The sequence below is a fragment of the Cetorhinus maximus genome, chromosome 27 (assembly GCF_964194155.1).
Source record: "Cetorhinus maximus chromosome 27, sCetMax3.hap1.1, whole genome shotgun sequence".
NCBI classification, from domain to species: domain Eukaryota; kingdom Metazoa; phylum Chordata; class Chondrichthyes; order Lamniformes; family Cetorhinidae; genus Cetorhinus; species Cetorhinus maximus.
The window spans coordinates 4,141,816-4,156,621 of NC_135905.1; positions in this window are offsets into that span (position 1 = coordinate 4,141,816).

Below are 14,806 nucleotides of genomic sequence, written 5' to 3' on the forward strand. Positions count from 1 at the left end.
CTACATTACAACAGTGACTACACTTCAAAAGTACTTCATTGGCTGTAAAGGACTTTAGGACATTCTGAAATCATGAAAAGTGCTATAGAAATGCAAGTTCATTCTTTCTTTGATCTTTTGACTCAAAGGCAGGGAAGTTAACCCTGAGCCAAATGCTCGCACAACTAAAAAACATTTACCATGAATTTAGGTTTGTTTTGCACTCGTGCCTCATTAAGAAGATTTTGGGATTTTCAATGAATTAACACATTGTTACAAGAGCATTACATCGGATTACTAAAGATTTATGGCACATAAACACAGGCATCGAAGGGTTAGGCTGAATGGCCTGTTTCTGTTCCACTTGAGTTTCCTCCTATCTTTCCTTATCTAAATCTACCATCATAACCCTCTATTCCCTTTTCCCTCATGTAGCTTTTCTAGCTTCCCCTTAAATGCATCTATACTATTTGCAACAATCACTCCCTGTGTAGCAAGTTCCACATTCTCACCACTCTCTGGTTAAAGAAATTACTCCTGTATCATTATTGGATTTCTTGATGACTGTCTTATATTGATGGCCTCTAGATATGCTCTTCCCCCACAAGAGAAAATATTCTACCTGTATCCACCTATGTGAGGTGACTTCTTTTTTCGAGAGAGAAGAGATCCAGCCTGTCAACCCTTTCCTGGTATCTATAACCAAACATTCCTCGTATCACCTTGCAAATCTTCTCTGCGCCCTCTCCTGTGCCTCTATATCCTTTTTATAATATGGCGACCAGAACTGCATGCAGTATTCTTAAGTGTGGTTTAACCAAGGTTCCATACTGTTTTAGCAATAACTTCCTTACATTTCAATTCTATCCCTCCAGAAATAAAGCCTGGGGTGGAGTCATCCCAGATTTACACTAAGTGTGGTAGCAGGCGGGAAAAAGGACGTTTTATCCATTGGCTGCGATGGTGGCTTCTCACATCCCAATCCCACCACATTAATTATGCATTCCCGGGAAACATGCTGTTTCCATGGTGGGCGGGAACTCATTCGCCCGCCACGCCATCACCTCGCTGCTTCAGCACGCTGGGCGCCATATTTAAACTCTAGCCGCACACACACTTCTCAGAGCTTCCAGCCCAGAGCTGCTGCAGAGAAGACATGGCCCTGAAAGGCTAGAAGACTGCAGCCCCCCAGGTTCAATGACAAACCCCATGAGTGCCCTTTGGACACCATGGAGGCCCACGGTGATGTCCTCTATCTCCGCTCTGGCCACAGGATGGCAGCAACATTACTAATCCAACATGGGAAGTGGCAGCGGTGGTCAGCGCCAATGCCCTGCAAAAGAGAACGGCCACCCAGTGCCAACAAAGGGTGAATAGTCTCCTCCGTTCCCCCAGGGTAAGTCACTCTTCTCACCACTCTCAACTCACACACTCTCAAACCCATCACACATCCACAGGGATCTCACTCACTGCTAGTTCAAGGGACATCATTATTCATTCTCTCACACTCACCTTCATTGTCCTCATCCCATCTGTGGGACCACTCACCCCCCACACAAACCAGGTATGCTTATCACCTGACCTGGCAAGCGTCCTGCTTACACTTTCTCCATCTCTGTTCATGTAGGTGAAATTGGTACAAAACAAGAGGGAGAGGATGCCTGAAATCAAGGTCCTCACGGATTTGGAACACAGAGTCATCCAGCTGGCCGGTGAGGATCTGGACCATTCCTGTGCTGACGGTGAGGTCAGTGGTGCTCTGCCAAGTGAGGATCCAGCAGTGCAACATCCATCAGACAACCAGGCTGTGAGTGATGTGTCCTGTTTCACAGGCCACTGCTGTGCACTGATTATCTCCCCTTTGCTTTCACAGGCACATCTGGGAAGCAGCCGGGGGAATCCATGACCCAGGGCCTCCAATCAAGCCCTGAAACCTCTGAAGAGGAATCTGAAGGCCTCTTCATTGAAGTCCCCTCACAGCGTCACCCACACCCTCCACCAGCGCAGAGACACACACCTCAGTGTGACCTGGCTTTAGAGTTGCCTCGGGATCACAATCCGGTGAGCACATCGCACTGTCTGATCCTCAGCAGGTGGAGGCAGGGACTTCCCAGGTCCCCGGCACTCAGAGGAGCTGCTGAAGGCCAGAACGTTGATGACGAGCCTCTGGACTCAGTCATACCACAGTTGCTGGAGCTGCAAAGACAAGCTCAGGAACATCAGGAAGGGATGTCCACTGCACTCCTCAGATTGCAAGGCACGATGGAGGAGTTTGTCCGCCTTCAGGCTGAGGCGATATGTGAGAGGGGTATGGGGCAGCTCGATCTCACTCCAGCTACCCCTTCTTCTCAAGGAGTCAGCCAGAGGCCCACAGGCACCCATAGGGAGGGGGATCAGCAGGTGCACATCCCGGGGCCATCCATCCAGGTGACTCCGGGAGTGTCCGGCCCATCCGAATCCCCTCTTCTTGTAACCCCAGTAGCTCCAGCTCCACAGGTCGAGGAGGGGGCCACTGCCACACAGCAGGACCCCGAAAACAGGCTGGGGTCCTCCAGGTCTCGGCCTTCCAGAGGACACCCGCCAAAGTCATCACAGACAGGGCATCGCAGTCAGCAGGCTGCCTCCACCTCCGCTGTGAATGTCCGGGGAGCACCAAGACATAGCGGCAGGGTTAGGAAGGTTAAGAAGATGTAGTTTCACAGCCTGGGCATGGGTGTCAATCACTTGTACATAATGTTGGCCATTGTAAATAAACTCCCAAGAATGTCTCCCTGCCTATGGCTCCTTGTTCTGATGAACAGTGTTCATGTCACTTAGATGTGAAACCTTGGTTCCTGCACAAGATAAAGGCAGGTGTCTCAGTCCAGGGCCTCTTCCCTGTGCTTTGTGTAACCTTCAGACCAAAGTGATGGTCCAGCCTCACACTCACTGGACACATTACTGATGCCTGCACCTCGATGGTGCTGGTCATTGCTGCCAGAATGTAGTGGGCAGGTGTCACAGAGTTCCCTCATTCTCTCTGTGTGCTCTCAGCACCTTTAAGGTGGGGCTGGCCCCCATCTCATCAGCATCTGTGACCAGTGACACTGTGCTCCTGAAGGGTCAGGTGCTGAATGCTGACAAAGGATCAGATGCATTTAAAGTTTCATGGCTGCGTCTCTATGATATGACCCTGATCGCACAGCGCAAGCAAACTGCCCTCAGCCAGACAGGAGTCAGACATTCTCTGAGGCTGTGTGAAGATCTATGGAGTGTCCCCATTGCATGTCACCATCATCCTCCTGGAATCGAGTGACTGTCAGGGCCTCCACTGCATCTCCATGACAGGAGCATTCTCACAGGGGGTATGTACACTACCGTCAGCCAGACAGGAGTCAAACGTTCACAGATACAATGTGAGGATCTATGGTGTCTCCTCACTGATGTCATCATCATCCTCCACAAATCTAACAGCTCTGAGGGCCTCCTGAGTGCCTGCCTCGTCTGGCCAGTGTGATCGCCTCATCACCATCATCGTCGCCTCTGAGGACCTCCTCACACTCATCGCCATCGACATCCTCCTCATTGGAGGAGACCTCCAGCTCCTCCATCTCCTCCTCAGCCAGCTCCTCTCCCCGTTGCAGCGCCAGGTTGTAAAGGGTGCAGCAGGCGACGATGATGTGTGACACCCTCTGTGGACTGTATTGCAGGGCTCCACCAGACTGGTCCAGACACCGGAACCTCATATTCAGCATCCCGATGGTTTGCTCCACTAAGTTGCAAGTTGCAGCATGAGCCTCGTTATACCTTCACTCTGCTGCAGTCTGAGGCCGCTGCACGGGTGTCACCAGCCACGGCCTCTGTGGGTAGCCCTTGTCCCCAAGGAGCCAACCCTGCAGCCCCTGGGGACCCTGGAAGATGTCAGGGATCTGTGACCCACTGAGAATGTGGGAATTGTGGACACTCCCTAGAAACCGTACGCAGACCTGCAGGATGCATTTGTGGTGGTCGCACACCAGCTGCACACTCAGCGAGTGGAAGCTCTTGCGATTGACCACTTGTTGCGCTGGAGATCTGAGTGCCAAGTGAGTGCAGCTGATCATGCTGGGCAAATCCTTGGCCAGAGTTTAGTGCGCTGCATGGCTGCCCAAAACCCCACCCACCTCCTCCCCTCTCCACCTGACCGATTGGCAGCAACTTTGCCCATTGGACTGAATGCTATGCTCTCAGCTCAGGTACAGGCATTCTCCTAACCACCACGACCTCTACCATCTAGAAGGACAAAGGGCAGCAGGTAGATGGGAACAACACCACCTGGGAATTCCCCTCCAAGTCACTCACCATCCTGATTTGGAAATATATCGCCGTTCCTTCACTGTCGCTAGGTCAAAACCCTGAAACTCCCTTCCTAACAGCACTGTGGGTGTACCTACACCACATGGACTGCAGCGGTTCAAGAAGACAGCTCACCACCACCTTCTCAAGGGCAACTAGGGATGGGCAATAAATGCTGGCCCAGCCAGCGAAGCCCACATCCTGTGAATAAATTAAAAAATTGGAGGGCTGCACTGTTAGCTTGAACCATGGGGGAGACTGGCCCAAACCGGGATGATGACATTGCACAGGGGCTGTGAGTGTCTCCACCAGTGACTGCTCCTTGGCCCAGCTTTAGCGAGGAGATTGTACAATGTGCCCAGTCATCCAACTGTTCTGCAGTCCACTAAAACACTCATTAGTTTGCAGTCTGTGCCCGAGGGGTGAAAAGCTCTGGAGCATTTGATGGCACTTTGATGTCTCCGTGTTGCTTGACTGTGCAGATAATCTAGAGGCCCGACTCCAACCATATCAATGTGGCTGTGCCTGAACTGTCTCAGCTGCAGAGGAATGGTCACTTTATACAAGGTTTCCCGAATGTGTGGCCACTTCCCTCCCCCGAACCCTGCCCATGCTTGTGCACTACCATCAACCTCAGGCCAGTCCTTGCCTGCCCCATCCCCCAAGTCGGCTCAACCTTGAAGTCCAACAGGCGACCCAGGTGAGTGCTCCACAACGTTACTGTGCACTCACCTCTGAGTTCCCCTCAAAGTGCAGCCCGCCAAGTGCCCATCTTATATATGCTGTTGTGAAACACGTTGGCGTGCAATCATATTGGGGCGGTGATCCCGGTGGGCTGGCCTCATAATGATCTGCAGATCCATTACAATGAGATTCCCAATGTCCAATGACAGGAAACAGGGCCCTCCATTGACAGGCAGAGTAGATAATTGCAACCTGGTTTCACAACGTCGTGAAGCCGAATTTTGGCCTTCTCGCCATTTTGTCAACTCATGCTGCCGAACACACCCGACGCCAGCGGGCACAGAAAATCCCACCCCTAGCGTTTGTTTTGCTCTTTTCTGACCTTGCTAACCTGTGATGTACCATTTGGTGATTGATCTACTTGTTCTCCGAGATCCCTTTGTTCCTCTACCCCACCCAGACTCGCATCTTCCAAGTAAAACGTGACCTCCCTATTCTTCCGACCAAAATGTGCTACCTCACATTTACTTCATTTGCCAACTATTTACCCATTCTGCAAGTTTATTAATGTCCTCCTGTAGTTTATTGCAGTCCTCCTCAGTAGTCACCATCTTCCCCAATTTGGTGTCATCCACACACACAGAAATTTGTACTTTTGATTACAGAGCTCAAATCCTTAATGTAAATTGTGAACAGCAGTGGCCCCAGGCACTGATCCTTGTGGAGCATCACCTCCGACCTTCTGCCACTCTGAATAATCACCCTTTACCCCCACTCTCTGCTTTCTGTATTGAAGCCAGCTCGCAATCCATTCTGCTGCTTGTCCCCTGACACCACATTTGACCTTATCCATTAATCTGTTATGGGCAATCTTATCGAAGGCCTTTTGAAAATCCAGGTAAGTTGCTTCTACAATAAAGAAAGCTTTCTGCAGGGGAAAAGATGCTCCTCCAAGAGGGAGAAAGAGTTGACAAGGGGAGTCCTCTAATTTATGTGACGTTACAGCTAGCATTGGTAGCGGGGTGGTCTGGCCTATGAGCGGACTCTTCAGCAATTTCTAAGCAGTTGATTAGTTTGAAGGACAAGATGTATAAAGGACTTCACCATTCCCTCCAAGACATCCATTTGTGCACTCACTCTGCATTCCATATTGGTGGTGGTGGTGAGTGGGGGAGGTAGTTACCAACTTGGAGCCCCCACAATTTATTCTTGAATTGCTTTTACCAAATGTCCCCACCACTGACCAAAATGAAATAGTTCTGGCCCAGAAGACCTGCAAGGGAAGGGACATCATCACAGCCGTTACCCTACGTCTGCTGCTGTCAGAGTTTGTGGGGAAGGTCCTCCACCAGTGGCCCGTCCACTGTTTGGTGGCGAAGGTGTGTTGCTCTTAGTGCAAAACATACCAGAGACAATGGTGGAAACCGTCAGTTGGCAGCACTTTTGCCTCTCAGTCAGCAGGTTGTGGGTTCACGTCCCAGTCCAAACACAATATCAATGCTGAGTCTTCAGCACAGTATTGAAGGAGTGCTACAGTGTCAGAGGTCTTGGTTTTTGGTTGAAATGTTAAACTGAGGCCCCTTCAGAGGGGTGTTCTGCCCCATGTCCTGGTTAATATTTAACCCCCAGTCAGCATTACCGAAAAAAAATCAGCTTTTCTGACCGTTGCTGTTTGTGGGTCTTTTTCTGCCTGGCTCTGTGAGAGAGGTTTGTTGAATTAACCACTTGCTGCCTACCTTTGGTAATCTCAGCTAATGGTTTTTAAGTGAAAACAGAAAATGCACAGCAAGCCAGTCAACGTTGTCAACAAAAAGATGGGTTAAAGTGACATCCTTCATCAGAACTGGTATAGTAACTAGTAGGTTGTTCCTAAAACTGACCAAAATACAGATGACTTGGAGAAGTGGCAATAGTTGAGTGCAGTATTGTGAACTACATTCAGAAAGAAACAGCTCATGGGTTAAATGGTCCAAGGAGTGCAGTTTGGGTTCCACAGAGCTGTATACACTGCGCAGATCACTTCAGTGAGGCAAATAGAAGGACAAAAGTGAGCAAAGCAGATCCAAAGTGAAAAAGAACAGGATGGGAGAGTGCATACGAACATTTTGGGATTTTGTTGGTTTATGGAAGATGCATAAAACCAAGGTTTCATCAATTGCACTGTTAATGTCTATAGGAGTCAAAATACCAGAAGTCTGTAAACAGGGTTTCAAATGGACTGCCTGAACTTGCCCTGCAAAATTGACCTTTATTTTCATTCGCTGAATTTGGAATGATGCACAGGAAATGTGGAGTTCATTGCGGGTTAATGACTGTCTCTAGCTAGTTTACCACTGTTCCCACAGGCAGGATTGGGATCAGGGTGGGATTGTTATTTGGGTAGGATTGGGGTTGGGTTGGGATTGTTATTGGGGTGGAATTGGGCTGGGATTGGGATTGGTGTGGAATTTAATTTGGGGTGGGATTGGGATGGGATTGTTATTGGCTTGGGTTTGGGATCAGGGTGGGATTGGGTTCAAAGTGGGATTGGGATTTGGGTGGGATTGTAGTGGGTTTGGGATTGGATTGGGATTGGGATCAGGGTGGGATTGGGATTAGGATGGGATTGGGATCAGGGAGGGATTGGGATTGGGATGGGATTGGGATCAGGGAGGGATTGGGGTGGGTCTGGGATTGGGGTCGGATTGCGATCAGGGTGGGATTGGGATTGTGGTGGGATTGAGATCTGGGTGGGATTGTTATTGGGGTGCAATTGTTATTGGTTTGGTATTGGCATTGGGGTGGGATTGGGATTAGGATGGGGGATTGGGATTGGGGTGGGAGTGGGATTAGTGTGGGGGATTGGGATTTGGGTGGGAGATTGGGATTGGGGTGATATTGGGATTAGGGTGGGGATTGGGATTGGGGTGAGATTGGGATTAGGGTGGGGGATTGGGATTGGGGTGAGATTGGGATTAGGGTGGGGGATTGGGGTGAGATTGGGATTAGGGTGGGGGATTAGATTTGGAGTGGGTTTGGGATTGGGTGGGATTGTAGTTTTAGTGAGATTGTATTTTCTTGTCTGCCTATAGCTAAACCTGTAGCAAGTTTGTCGTTGGTGAGATTCAAGTTAAATCTAAACAAACATATCTTTTCCCTGATTGGTGCTGCCTTCATTTTCCAGTTAGTACAATTGCTTACAGACATTCATCATACTAGTTCCTGCAAATTTGGAGCTAGATGCTAAATATTTTGAGACATTTTTCTATGGTAAGAGTGCTGTAAGGATGCAAATTGTTGTGGAAAAAGGAGTTTGCCCAGGTTTCTTGTCAGCTTGTTTATGGATAGGTTTACAGACAAAAACAGTTCATTTCCTTTAATTCATTTGTCTTTATTCCAGCTATTTTTATTTGCTTCTTCTATCAGAGTCAATGTATAAAATTTGGTTCCTAAAGATTGAAGCTACAAAGAGGCCTTAATGTTTGAGCTTTCAGTCATAGCCAACTGATGCTTCTGGATCTGACTCTCTCTCACATAAACATGCAGCAAGAAATACGCACAAATATCCCACACTGGACTTGTTTGTTGTCCATATTATCTGCCTTTTGTTTGTCATGACCAATGAACTCCCTCAGGCACCAATGGACTTGTGTGGTCCAGTGATTAGTTGGTGTTTTCATTCATCATTACCAAGAGCACAACATGGGAACTTGACTAGTTTAACTAATAAGCCTGATTAAGTAAAACAGGGTAATTCACATCTCAAATGGATTCCACTAACTCTGTTAAATCTAGCACGGCTGTTTAGAGATACTTTGGGTTATTTTGGGTGTTTAGGTTTACATGTTTGAATTGTTAGTAGGTGTCTCAATCATGCAGTTGCAAACATTGAAATGTGAAGTCAGTTAAAATTTCAGAAACTGCATTTACCTTCTGCTTTTACAGACCCCCACCAAGTACACCATCCTTGCTTATCACCAACAGGTGCTTTTATTGGGCAAATAATGCTAACCGGCACATAGGCAGCCATTACAAAGATGTCGCTGAAAACGTATCAAACCTGCCGGTTATTTTGGCAAGTTCAATGAATGCTTAACACCTTTCGAAAAGGGAAATTGCTGCATGTGATCGACATCTCACTTTGCAGGCAGATGTTAGGACCATAGAGACACAGATAGTAACCAGGACATGGTAGCAGAAGCCAACCTCATCTCATTAAAGTTTACCAGGTGACTGGAGCTGCTAAGCCCTCCACTGCCTCCCATAACTGGTGCCAGTGGTAAGCAGCTGATGGAGGTTTTAGGCAGCTTCTATCGGCTAATATGTTTAAAGTTGGATCTGGTCAACTTCTTCCACAATGTCCAGGTACCTTCATACCATCCATCGCATATAGAGGGCAAACCACATTGGCACAAATGCATCCACTAAATGCAGAAGGGACTGTATTACAAGAACAAATTCAATTCACAATATGGAGCCTTGCTCACCAGGACCCTGGTTTCAAATTATTCCCTATAATATATAGAGGCCAGGATTTTCCAGAAATCCCCACCCAAAATCAACAAACCTTTGGCTGGTCCATCAAATTTTCTGTCCCACCCATGACAATTCCCACTAAGGGTGGGACCAGAAAATCCCGGCCAGAGTGTATGACCTGCACTCCTCTTAAGCAATGTTCCATGCTATTATGCAATACTCTAATCTTGGTGAAATATTAAGAGAGCTTTGAACTTTGTCAATTGAAAAAAATAGTATCGTTGCTGTGATCATGTTCGATTGACAGATCCATCTTCATTTGTTGTTTTTCCTTGGTTCTTTTCAGTAATTGCTTTAAACCTAATTATTTTATGATCAGTATTACCCAGTTGTTCTCTCACTGAAACACATTCCACTTGCCCTCCTCAGAGCTAGATCCAGCACTGCTTCCTTCCTCATTGGGGTAGAAACATACGGATTAACAAAGTTCTCCTGTACATCTCCAAGCCCTTTGCTATGTTTTCCCGCCAGTGTATGTTACAGTAAGTGAAGTCCCTGACTATTATTAGTAACTTTTAACTTCTTCTCACTAATTTGGGTGTATATATTCTGACGCCTGCTAGTTTTCTATGGGCCACGTCTCTCCTTTCTGCTGCTGCATCCTGGTTCCGCTTCCCTTGCCAAATTAATTCTTCAGGTTCCGAAAAGATATCCCTGGCCAAGGGGCTCTGGAATCATTATCTGTCAGAACATGATAAATGGATACCTTGTGATCTATTTCAGGATCTAAAAGAAAGGAAGAGCTACATTTGTATAGCGCCTTTCATGACCTCACGGTGTCCCAAAGCATTTACAGCCAGCGAAGTGCTTTGGAAGGGTAGTCACTGTTAAAGTGTAAGAAACACGGCAGCCGATTTGCACACAGCAAGATTCCACAAACAACAATCGGATAATGACCAGATAATCTGGGGGTTTTTTTTTGTGTTGTTGTTTGAAGGATGTGCAGATTGAAGTAGTGAAAATCTGATCTGAGAGACCTTTGTCTCTTCAAGGCCAAAGTTACAGAGCTCAGATCAGGGGGCTACTATCCACTCCCAGGAAGCGCCATTGCACTGTTAGGCTAGAAGCTGCTTTTTAAAGTCTGAATCATAGCGACTGGAGACAGTTCAGGTGTGATAAATATCACTCACATATCCAAAATCGAGTGTTGAAAAGTTTAAAGGCAACGACTGATATAACATGAGTAAGTTGGCAAAAATAGCTAGACATCCAACAGTGTCTTTAACCTCTTTATCCTTTCATTGGATGTGGGTGTCACTGGCAAGGCCAGCATTTGTTGCCCATCTTTAATTGCCCTTGAACTGAGTGCTATTGCAGAGGGCAGTTAAGAGTCAACTGTGGGTCTGGAGTCACAGTGTAAGACTGGCAGACTTACAACAATCAACGATAGTTTTATGGTCACCATTTGTAAGGCTAGCATTATATTCCAGATTTATTAATTGAATTTAAACTCCACCAGTTGGCTGGGGTGGGATTTGTACCCGTGGCCCCGGCACATTAGCCAGATTACTCATCCGGTGACATTACCGCTATGTCACCATCTCCCCACATTGGGAATAAAGTGGCTCTAGGCACTTTAATTGGCATCCAGTTGCTAACCTGAGTTCAGGATTTTGTATTTTGGCTTTGGAGAGCGGTGGGGGGACAGAATTGCACAGGACAGGGATGGACGCTGCAGGAAAAGGACAGCAAAGTCTCGGTGACGTGGATCAAATGGGTCTTCAGCAGAAGGAATGGTGAAATGATGAGTGAGTTTGCATTGGCAGAACCAGCTGCCCAATTGCCTAGTCTGCCAGTCAGCCAAGAGCCAGGGGAAGTAGGCCACATGCAGTATATAATTTAATTAATGCTTTTCTCATTGCAAGTCTGAAAGAAGAGACCTTTCGAACTTTTTTATTGTTAACAAACCGATGTAAGAATGTCAGTGACAGGGATGGTGCTGGCATTCAGTTGTCGAGCTCACAAAGCACCCACACTGTTACACAGGAAAAACCTGAACCCCATCCAGCCCGTCCCACACAGTGATACACAATATATGCACCTCCACCCCACCCAAAAGACCTTCAGGGATTTGGGGAAAATATTCTGGCAAATTCTTTGCCTCTCCCCAGCCTGTGCTGTGTGTGATGTATATCTACCCCATGCTGTGCTGAGTGTGGGGTGTATCTGCCCCAAACTGTGATGAGTGCCGGGTGTATATGCCCCAAACTGTGATGAGTGCCGGGTGTATATGCTCCAGGTTGTGCTGAGTGTCAGGTATATCTGCCCCAGACTGTGCTGAGTGTTGGGTGTATCTGCCTGAGACTGCGCTGAGTGTTGGGTATATCCGCCCCAGACTGTGCTGAGTGTGTAGTGTACTGCGCAGGTTGAGTGTTGGGTGTATCTGCCTCAGGCGGTGCTGAGGGTGGAGTATATCTGCCCGAGGCTGTACTGATTGTCTGGTGTATCTGCCTAGGCTGTGCTGAGTGTGTGGTGTATCTGCCTAGGCTGTGCTGAGTGCTGGGTGTATCTGCCCCTGCTGTATCTGCCCCAGACTGTGCTGAGTGTTGGGTGTATCTGCCACAGACTGTGCTGAATGTTGGTGTATCTGCCCCAGACTGTGCTGAGTGTTGGGTGTATCTGCCCCAGACTGTGCTGAATGTTGGTGTATCTGCCCCAGACTGTGCTGAGTGTTGGGTGTATCTGCCCCAGACTGTGCTGAATGTTGGTGTATCTGCCCCAGACTGTGCTGAGTGTTGGGTGTATCTGCCTGAGACTGTGCTGAGTGTTGGGTGTATCTGCCCCAGACTGTGCTGAGTGTTGGGTGTATCTGCCCCAGACTGTGCTGAGTGTTGGGTGTATCTGCCTGAGACTGTGCTGAGTGTTGGGTGTATCTGCCCCAGACTGTGCTGAGTGTTGGGTGTATCTGCCTGAGACTGTGCTGAGTGTTGGGTGTATCTGCCTGAGACTGTGCTGAGTGTTGGGTGTATCTGCCTGAGACTGTGCTGAGTGTTGGGTGTATCTGCCCCAGACTGTGCTGAGTGTCGGATGTATCTGTCCCAGATTGTGCGGAGCGTTGGGTGTATCTGCTCCAGACTGTGCTGAGTGTTGGGTGTATCTGCCCCAGACTGTGCTGAGTGTTAGGTGTATCTGCCTGAGACTGTGCTGAGTGTTGGGTGTATCTGCCCCAGACTGTGCTGAGTGTTGGGTGTATCTGCCCCAGACTGTGCTGAGTGTCGGATGTATCTGTCCCAGATTGTGCTGAGCGTTGGGTGTATCTGCTCCAGACTGTGCTGGGTGTCGGGTGTATCTGCTCCAGTATATGCTGAGTGTTGGGTGTATCTGCCCCAGACTGTGCTGAGTGTCAGGTGTATCTGCTCCAGTATGTGCTGAGTGTCAGGTGTATCTGTGCTGAGTGTCAGGTGTATCTGCCCCAGATTGTGCTGAGTGTCAGGTGTATCTGCTCCAGACTGTGCTGAGTGTCAGGTGTATCTGCTCCAGTATGTGCTGAGTGTCAGGTGTATCTGTGCTGAGTGTCAGGTGTATCTGCCCCAGACTGTGCTGAGTGTCAGGTGTATCTGCCCCAGACTGTGCTGAGTGTCAGGTGTATCTGCTCCAGTATGTGCTGAGTGTCAGGTGTATCTGCTCCAGTATGTGCTGAGTGTCAGGTGTATCTGCTCCAGTATGTGCTGAGTGTCAGGTGTATCTGCCCCAGACAGTGCTGAATGTGTTGTGTATCTGCCCCAGACTGTGCTGGGTGTCGGGTGTATCTGTCCCAGAAGCTGGTGGTCCTATTCACTTTACGAGAGCCCATGTGGGCAGATCTGAGTGAAGTTTATGAAATTACCGTGTGCAGAATCCCCAGTCAGGCAGACAGGCCTGAAGATTCTCACATTTGTGCCAATGAATAAACACAGTTTACAAACCCCTCTGCCTTGATCTGCAAACTGAATAATCCGAGTTAATTGGTTGAAATTTCCTTTCAGCAATCTCACCATCAGGGTTCCCATGTTTATTATTTCTCAGAAATGAGCTTAACGATGTTATCTGCCCTCATGAAATATGCCTCCTGCCTCCTCGACCCTGATCTCGCCATCGCGATTTTCAGCTTCAGGGGTTTTACAGCTGCTGAGAGTCAGGAGTCTCTTTTATCATTCTCCTGAGAGAGAAGTGGAGGCCCCAAGATTCAGGCTGCACCCCTCCCATCAGTGTTAAATAAGGAATTATTGTCCCCGTTCTTTTTAATCCCAGGGCCTATTTACTTCCTCAGCTGGTAACAGTCATGTTCATTATGAAGCCTTTGAAGCTACAGTCAGCTCTGAACTTGTTAAAAAGTGACAGCTGTAATGTGCACTGAACGTACTTTGAGGAGATTTCCATGCTGTGGCTCAGTTCATAGCACCCTCGCCTTTGAATCAGAGGATTGTGGGTTCATGTCCCACTCCCGGAAACCAAGAACTGTGATTGTACTCGAAAGAGTTGCAATCTGTGACTGTTGATAACTCGAAAGAGTTTCAGAACTTTGGTGAGGTCAGATGAGATCATCTGCTACACTTCTTTGAGGTGTCAGCTGTGGCTCAGTTCATAGCACCCTTGCCTTTGAATCAGAGGGTTGTGGGTTCATGTCCCACTCCTGGAAACCAAGAACTGTGATTGTACTCAAAAGAGTTGCAATCTGTGACTGTTGATAACTCGAAAGAGTATCACCTCTGGTGTCTTGTGCCTTCCCCAATTCTCTTGCCCAGCCATTAGTGTCTCTGCTGTTTACTGTCCAGGACCTAAGCTCTGGAATTCCCTCCCAAAAGCTCTCTGCCTTTCTCTCCTACTTTAAGATGCTGCTTAAAACTTATTTTTTTTGACAAAGCTTTTGGTCAAACCTCCTCTTGTCCTTAAAGCTCCTCTTTTGGCTTGATGTCAAAGGTTCACAGATAAAGGGCCCTTGGGAAAGGATACTCAGTACCTGTGAACTACTTGCCAGTGCGGACTCAATGGCTGAATTGGAGTGATGATTGGTGAGTGGAGACCAGTGTATTGGCTGCTTCGCTTTCTGGATTGTTGCTCAGGGTAAAGTCTTACGTATGGTCTGGGTTTCCTGCCCAGCAACATGTCCTTAGTGCACAGAATCTGTACTTGGGCAGTTTCACCTCTTCCCCTCGGTAATGACCCTCACTAATTATCAGGAACCAGAAGGCGATAAGAAAGGGAAATGTGTGTGTTTGAGAACACCTCTGGTAAACCTCGACATCTACTCTGAAGTTTAGTTTTTAAAGTATTCTCTTGGTCATATATTTAGGTCCTGAATATCCAATAAGAGTGACAGAAATCCATCACGAGG